This window comes from Tupaia chinensis, unplaced genomic scaffold, assembly GCF_000334495.1.
Source record: "Tupaia chinensis unplaced genomic scaffold, TupChi_1.0 Scaffold147880_1, whole genome shotgun sequence".
NCBI classification, from domain to species: Eukaryota; Metazoa; Chordata; class Mammalia; order Scandentia; family Tupaiidae; genus Tupaia; species Tupaia belangeri.
Genome location: NW_006207730.1, coordinates 384,750 through 393,834, shown reverse-complemented (window position 1 = coordinate 393,834; position 9,085 = coordinate 384,750). Strand labels below are relative to the sequence as shown.

General features: G+C 39.4%; 1 pseudogene; it reads left to right on the top strand.

Annotated features, from left to right (window-relative positions):
• The first annotated feature begins 1,971 nt into the window (after positions 1-1,971).
• On the top strand, positions 1,972-2,664 carry LOC102468071 (heterogeneous nuclear ribonucleoprotein C pseudogene; annotated as a pseudogene).
• Positions 2,665-9,085: the final 6,421 nt, after the last annotated feature.

Sequence of the window (9,085 nt, the reverse complement as noted above, 5' to 3'; positions counted from 1 at the left end):
AGACAGAAAGCGAGAAATCACCCCCAGGGGGGATGGCCACGCCGCAATCCCTTCTCCTCCATTCTCCTCTCAGGATCTTGGGCACACACGCACACGTGCCCAGCGTGAGTTTAAGCCACTGGATCCGAGACTCAAAGCACGGTCGACTACGTGGGAGTCCAGCGACATAGCCATTACGCTAACTGCTGGTCCCAGGTGTAGTGTTTTCTAAAGAGATTTTAATTTCTTCATTTCCAGAAGTTCTGTTTGATTATTTTTTAGGGTGTCTATTTCTTTATGAAATTCCTCTTTCATGTATTTTCTCATTTCCTGAAACTGACTGCCTGTTTTCTCTTGCATATCATTGAGTTTTGTCACTATGAATATTTGGAATTCTTTTTCTGATATTTCTGTGTATTTCTCAGTGCTATCCACTGTTTGTGAGGCACTTCTACCCTTACCTGATGAGGAGCTACCACCTTGTTTTCTCATGTTTCTTTGAGATCTGTGCTGGTTTATAGTCATCTGATGAAGTATTCTCTTTTTTCTATTTACTGGAGTAGATCCTGTAGTACTGGTGGTGGAAATTTCACCATTAGTTCCCTGGTGTGTTTCTATACGAGGGCTGTGTCTCTCAAGTTGGAGCAGTTATGGGTAACTTCAGGTGCTTGGCTCCTCTATGCAATGTTCTGTTCTTGATGAGGCTGTAGCATGCTAAGGAGGTATAACTTAGTGAAGAGGATCCAGTCGCCTGTGTGCATGAGGATTTGTGTTCCAAAAGTTCCAAGTGTCTCCCAGGCCCTGAGCAGGGACTTACCCTAAAGGCCTGCCCAGAATGGGCTCAAGACTCCTGGTAGGCTGCTGGGACAGTGGGCGATGGGGTCCAAGGTTTCAAGTGGCTCACAGGCCTGGAGCATGGACTCACCCAAAGGCCTGCCCAGTCTGGACTCAAAAGACTCCCTGAAGGTGAGCAGGTGGCAAGGCAAGCAAAGGTCACTGGGATGGTGGGCAATGGGGTCCAAGGTTCCAAGTGGCTCCTAGGCCATGAGTATAGACTCACCCCAAAGGCCTGCCCAGTCCAGGTCAAGACTCCCAGCTGCAAGCAGATGGGGCAAACACAGGCCCCTGGGACTATGGGAAATGAGATCTAAGATTCCAAGTAAAATGACATCTAAGATCCCACGCGCCTCGCGAACCGTGGGAGTCCAGCGACATAGCCATTACACTAACTGCTGGTCCCAATAATTTCTTGATTTATGTTTAATCTCTGAATGATATTTTCACTGGGGATAAGATCTAGGGTGTGACAGTTCTGTTTTCAAGCACTCTAAAAAATGCTGTGTTACTTCTTGTTGGCGTTGCTGGTTGCTTATGAGAAATTCACTGCCATTTGAATTGTTTTTCCCTATCGGTAAGAGTTCATTTTTCCCTGGCTACATCCAAAGTTTCTTCTGTACTTTTTAGTTTAATTGCGATGTGACTGCTACTGACCCCATCAACTGAGCTTTTATTTGGGTTTCTCTTTTTCACTTTTGATTTTTCCATTTGGTTCTTTATATCTTTGATTTATTTGCTGAGACATTATATTTCTTTGTGAGGCTTTTAAAAATGTGTTTAAGGAATCAGCAGATGGTATAATGGCTGCATCGCTGGACTTCCATGCAGTTGACTGCAGTTTGAGTTCCAGACCCAGTGGCTTAAACTCATTTCGGGCATGTGTGCATGTATGCCCAAGATCCCAAGAGGAGTATGGAGGAGAAGGGATTGTGGCATGGCCATCCCCCCGGGGATATAGCAAGTAAACTCTCCACAAAATGTGTTGAAGAGTTGGAGGCAAGCAGTTGTAGCCACATTTACTACCTCCAGCTGCAGTCAGCCTAGAACCTGAACACAAGAGATTCAGAATCGAATCTCTTTTCCCAATCCTTTCTTGTGAGATTTTTTTGATCTTCAGCTACACTTTTTGGCTTTGTGAGGAATCTTACCATTGCAATGTCCAGCAATATTACCAACAAAACAGATACTTGCTCCATGAACTCCCATATATTCATTGGGAATCTCAACACTCTTGCGGTGAAGAAGTCTGATGTGGAAGCAATCTTCTCGAAATACGGAAAAATTATGGGTTGCTCTGTTCATAAGGGCTTTGCCTTCATTCAGTATGTTGATGAGAGTATGGCAGGATGATTGCCAGCGGGGTTTTAGATATTAATCTGGCTGCAGAGCCAAAAGTGAACAGAGGAAAAGCAGGTGTGAAAAAAATCTGCGGCAGAGATGTATGGCTCCTCTTTTGATGTGGACTATGACTTTCAACACGATTATTATGACAGGATGTACAGTTGCCCAGCATGTGTTGCACTGCCACCTCCTATTGCTTGTGCTATAGTGCCCTCGAAACACCAGCATGTATCAGGGAACACTTCACAAAGGGGCAAAAGTTTCAATTCTAAGAGTGGTCAACGAGGATCATCTTTCAAAGTCTGAAAAGTTGAAAGGAGATGACATTCAGGCCATTAAGAAAGAGTTGACCCAGATAAAACAAAAAGTAGATTATCTTCTGGAAAACCTGGAAAAATTGAAAAAGAACAGAGCAAACAAACAGCTGGAGTTGATCAACTATGATGAAAAGAGGCTGAGGAAGGAGAGGATGACAGAGACAGTGCCAATGGAGAGGATGACTCTTAAGCACACAGTGGGGTTTAGAAATTTTGCACATTATTTCTTTACCTAGGCGCTTGTCTAAGATCAAAATTTTCACCAGCTCCTCTCCCCTAGTATCTTCAGCATATGCTCACTGTTTTCCCCATCTTTGTCCTTCCCATGTTCATTAATTCATACTGCCCTGCACCTGGTTCCATTTCACTTCTTTTGATGCTCCTAGTGGTTTTGTTAAGTCTTTTAATTTTGATACCTCTTTATGACTTAACCATAAAAAAGATGTATTATTTTTATCAACTGTCTCCAAAATAATCTCTTGCTATGCAGGGAGCACAGTTATTTTCACTCATTTATGAGTTCAGTAGTTGTTTCCCTAAATACAAAGGCAGTATCATTTAGTTGAGTAGCATCTGAGAGCAGTTTTGAGTTAGAAGTATGTTTTATGCCTCACATTAGAGTGCTGTGTGGGGCTGTTCAACACAAATGTATTTTTTTGAATGGGAGTTGGCATGTCAAATGCATAGTCTAGAAAACAGTGTAATCATCTTAAGATTTGTTTTCTAAAGTTGATACTGTGGGTTATTTTTGTGAACAGCCTTATGTTTGGGAACTTTTTCCCTCAAAATAAAGAAGTCCTTACTAAATCAGGAATTTGGAGGAAAAAAATGTGTTTAAAATGTGTTCTTAATTATTTCTTGAAGCATTCTTATGATAAATACTTAAAAAATATTTGTCATATAATGCTATAATTTCTGTCATCTCATCGTTGGCTTCAATTGATTTTAATTTTTCATTTAGTTAAAGATATTCTTTTTAAAAAGAATTATTTATTTATCATTTTTTAAAAATTTGCTACAGGGCACATGCCTTCACCAAAAAGAGACAGAGAGAGAGGGAAGGTGAGAAAGCAAGCCACCAGGTCTGAGACTTGAACCCTGGTTGGCCATATGGGAGTCCAGTGCCTTAACCATTATGCCATGTACTGGCCCCCAGTTGGAGATATTCTTGTTTCTTGTATGATCAGAGACCTTTTTCTTTTTTTAATTTAACTTTATTTTATTTTTTTATTTACATTTAATCATTGTATGTCCTTACAGCATATGATATGGATTCTCAAAAACATAAATGCATGCCAAGGTGTCTCCCAGGTCAAAAGTATTATCATACACAATGACTTTCCATTCTTGTGTCTGTTAATTTTTTCCCCTGAGCCCCTCTCTCTCATCCCTGACTGTCCACCCACTTCTATATGGTCTCTAGTATCTATACTTGCTGCCTCTGCTATTGTATTTTCCAATCTTTTAGTTTAATTGCTGAAGCAACATTGTGTTGTCTCATGTTAAAACCTGTGTCAGATAGTTTAAATGATCTGATTCATCCCAGGAATTCATCTGTTGATTTTCTTTTCTCATTCACATGTGATTTTCCCAGTTCTTGGTATGATGAGTGATTCATTTTATTAAATCCTGGACATTATTAATATTATGTTAAGAGATTCTTCACCCTAGTTAAATTTTCTAATTTAGCACTTTTTAGGTGTATTGTGTCAGTTCTACTCTACTTTTGTGAACTTTCTTTCAACGGCAATTTAGTTTTTATGAGCCATTGCAATACTATTGTACTATCCTGATCTGCTTCATGCTCTGGCTGTACTTGAGCTCCTGCTTGAATCCTGCTGATACTACAGGTGGAGACATAAAGCGCTCCTATGGGTCACCCAATGTCACTAGGTAGAAGGTCAGGAATGTCAGATCTACAGGACAGACAGTTTTTTCCCTTGGCTATTCTCCAGCCACCCTGTGCTGGTGAGCTTTCCACTCCATCTCTAATAGTGCCTACAAAAAAAATGAATTCCCAAATTGAACTGCATTCTGCTGCTGGGTGGAGGGCCAGAATACACAGATTCTGAGTATTTGCCACTAGGTAAAGGTTCGGGAATCTCCCAGTCTGCTTCACATTCTGTCTTCATTGAAGGGCCTGGAAACACCAGACCTGGGTTGGCTTCTGCTATTAGGTAAAATTCTGGCAAATGCCCAGCCTGGATTATCTTCTGTTGTAGAGTCGAAAGTGGGGAGCCACTGAGTCAGGGTGGAGTTTTTGGAGGCATGAGGCTATGCCCTGGTGTGGGCAGTGGATGAATTATTCTGCCCAAATCAACTTCTTTAGTTACTTTGAGACTGAGAACTCTTGCCACTGTATAAGAGTTCCCCTGGTAAGTCCTTGTTGGGTTTCTTCTTTTCTGATTCTTTGAGCAGAGACAGTAAACTTTCTTTTTTCTTTTTATCTATGCCTATTCTAGATGCAAACCTCTCTGACACCTATCCTGGGATATATGTGAGATAAAAAGAAAAGCCAAGGAACTTACCTCCAGGTGCTTCCTCAAGGCATGATGCTCTCTAGTCAATCCACTTTCTCTTTTTTTTTTTTCTTTTTGGAGAGATTTTCACTGTAGGGCGCGTGCGCTCGCCAGACAGACAGAGAGAGACATAGAGACAGAAAGCGAGAAATCACCCCACAGGGGGGATGGTCACGCCGCAATCCCTTCTCCTCCATTCTCCTCTCGGGATCTTGGGCACGCACGCACACACGCCCGGCGTGAGTTTTAAGCCACCGGGTCCGGGACATGAACCGCGGTCGACTATGTGGGAGTCCAGTGACATAGCCATTATGCTAACTGCTGGTTCCCCACTTTCTCTTTTCAACTTATCATTTTATGATTGTTTAATTATTTCCAGGGTACTTAGTTGTACTTAGAGAGGAGGAGCTATCTTGTCCCAGAACTAGAAGCCTGACAAATATTTTCTAAATTTTAACAAATTATGTCATATTGTCTTTATGTTTTTTTCAATTTGCTTTTTTCACACAATGAGACGTTTGATTTTCATTCAGGTAAATATATATATATTTAATTCATTTAAAAATGTAGTTTACCATTATATGAATATGTCATGAGTTATTTACTCGTTCTCCTCTAGGCAGACAATGAGGTTTCACTCATTTGTATTACAAACAATGCTGTAGTAAATGTTCCCATACATATCTACTTGTGAACATATGGGAGAGTTTATCTGGGTCTATATCAGTAGTGGAATTGCTAAGTCATAGGATGCACACAGCATCAACTTTATCAGATAGTGTCAAACTTCTGGCCAAAAGTGTACCAATTTATAGAAATTATCAATATGACCAATAGAAATACCCAGCACTCATCACTAGAGAAAAAATTGTGCGAGACCATCCCCCCCTAAGGGGTGATTTCTCACTTTCTGTCTCTCTGTCTCTCTGGTGAGCATGTGCACCCCCCCCCCAAAAAAAAAAAAAAAAAAAAAAAAAAAAAAAAAAAGGCAAGAACAAAAAACAAACTGGAACAAGACAAGTGTATCCACTTTCTCCACTTCTTTTCAACATAGCACTGGAAGACCTGGTCAATTCCATAAGACAAGAGAGTGAAATAAAGATATCCAAATAAAAAAGGAAGAAGTTAAATTTTGCTATTTGTAAATGATATGATTATATACACAGAAAAACCTAAAGAATTCACAAAAATGTTCTCAATTAATAAATTCAGCAATTTTGTAGGATGCATAGTCAACATATTGACAGAAAAACAATTCACAGCAGTTTTGTACTTTAATAATGAATTATGTAAAGCAGTAGGATACAAAATCAATATACAAAAATTTATGTTTTATACATCCATAATGAACAGACTGAGGCTGAATTGAAAAAAGAAATCTCATTTACAGTAGCCAAAGAAAAATAAAATAACTAGGAATAAACACAACCAAACAGATGAAAGATCTCTACAAGGGTAACTATAAAAAATGAAAACAAATTTGAGTATGATACATACACATCACCCCTTGGGGGGATGGTCGCGGTTAGGGTCCTGGACCCAGTGGCTTAAACTCACACTGGGTGCGTGTGCATGCTAGACCAAGATCCTGAGAGGAGAATGAAGGAGAAGGGATTTCGGCATGGCCATTTCCCCTAGGGGGTGATTTTCTTGCTTTCTGCCTCTCTCTCTTTCTGGCTAGCACACACACCCTATAGCAAAAATCTCTGAAAAAAAATGTCAATTCTACCCAAATTGATTTACAAGTTCAGTACAATTCTAAATTACTGGTCAAGCATAGGGTGGGAAAGATCATAAAATGTATCTGGAATCATAAAAGACCCCATATTGTCAAGGCAATACTGTGCAAAATGAGTAAAGTAAGAGAAATCTCACTTCCTGACCTACAAATATATCAGAAAACTTTGATAATCACACCAGCATGGTACTGGCACAAAAATATAGACACATGAACCAATGTAACAGAACATAGAATCCAGAAATAAACCCCCAAACATATAGCTAACTGATCTTTGACAAGGGCACAAGATAATTCAGTGTGGAAAATAAAGTCTCTTCAGTAAATGGTGCTGGAAGAACGGGATATCCACCTGCCAAGAGAATAAAGCTGGACCCCTACCTCTCGCTGTTAACAAAATCAACTGAAAATGGGTCAAAGATTTAAATGAAATATCTCAAATATAAAACTACTGGTAGAAAACATAGAGGAGCTCTGGGTTCAGCTTTAGGGCTTTGAAGCCCCCTCCCTCCCAGTGAGGGCTTCCTGCCAGACTGCAGTGCTAATCAGGACAGAAGATCTCTAAGCTCCTCCACCTCTGCTTGTGTTGGGCCTCTGGGTTCAGCTTTAGGGTTGTGAAGCCCCTCAATAGGGAACCCCACCCCCAAGCTCCAGTGCTAGTCAGGTACACAAGTGTCTCTTTTCACTTTTTTCTCAAAAAAAAAAAAAAAAAAAAGCTAACAGCTTTTTGTCTTGTTTGGACCTTTCTCTTTCTCTTGTTAATTTGTCTCTCCTTCCCTCACCTAGGATAGTAAGCCTCCAGGCTTCTCCACCTCTGCCTGTGGTAGGCCTTCCATTTTCAACCCAATTTAATTTTCTGCAATGTGATTTCTAATTGTTTTCCCTATTTTTCTTGTAGTACCTTCCTTTTTTTTCCTTTGCTATTTATTCTTCTTTCTATTTCCTACTTTCTTTTTCTTTTTTCCTTACTCTCCTGTTGTACCGCCCTGCTCTTACCCACTGCCAAGAGAAGACTAGGTGCATAGTAGCTAAACATCTGAACATTGTGAGTTGTAGAGAATTCTGTGCATCTCACTGTAGTGGTTGCAAAAACTAGTGAAATTTCCCTTCATAAATCAGATTGCAAAACTCCTCCTGTTTTTCCTGCAGTGTAGAAGACAGTAGAAGGGAGCAAACAGCACTGAATTATTTCACAGTAAGGGAAACACATGAGCTCACAGTCACAGAATCCTTCTCCAACAAGTTTGGCAGAAGTGAATACATTACCAAATGACTAAATATCAGAGAAGAGCCTCAAGGATGAGAGAATCAAGTAATACATCTCCAGCAAGGGAACACTGTAACTTGTCTCCAACTAGGGAAATATTAGAGAATATTACCAAAATGTCAGAAAAAGAATTTAGAATATTTATGGTAACAAAATTCTATGAGATGCAAGAGAAAAGAGACGTTGAGCTCCAAGAGATGAGGAAGTCCTTCTATGAATTAAAAGAAAAATTGAGAACCATAAAAAAGAATCAAATGGAACTGTTAGATATGAAGGCTGTAATACATGAAATCAAAACCTCCCTCAAAAGTATTAAAAGCAGGTGAGACCATACAAAAGATCAAATATTAGAAACAGAAGACAAAACTAATGACCTAGAAAAAAATATCAAAAATACTAAGAAAACTGAGGATACTATATGAGAAATACTAGATAGTATGAAATGCCCAAATATCTGAATAATTGGTATCCCTGAAGTTGAAGAAGCTAATAAGGGCATGGATAATCTATTCCATGAAATCCTGGAAGAAAATTTTCCTAATCTAGAGAGGCATTCAAACATCCAGACCCAAGAAATACAAAGAACCCCAAGAAGAATCAATCAAAAAATAGCCTCTCTAAATGCCCAAATATCTGAATAATTGGTATCCCTGAAGTTGAAGAAGCTAATAAGGGCATGGATAATCTATTCCATGAAATCCTGGAAGAAAATTTTCCTAATCTAGAGAGGCATTCAAACATCCAGACCCAAGAAATACAAAGAACCCCAAGAAGAATCAATCAAAAAATAGCCTCTCTATGGCACATTATAGCTAGACTGACCAAAATGACAGATAAAGACAAGATACTAAGATTGGCAAGTGAGAAATATTAAATCACTTACAAAGGCTATCCAATCAGACTAACGCTGGACCTCTCATTGGATACAATGCAAGCAAGGAAAGAATGGGAAAATATATTCAAAGCGTTAAATGAAAAACAATTTCAACCAAGAGTACTTTACCCAGCAAGATTATCCTTCATATGGGAAAAGAAAATAAAAACGTTCTTGGATAAACAAAATCTGATAGAATTTGCCAACTCCAGA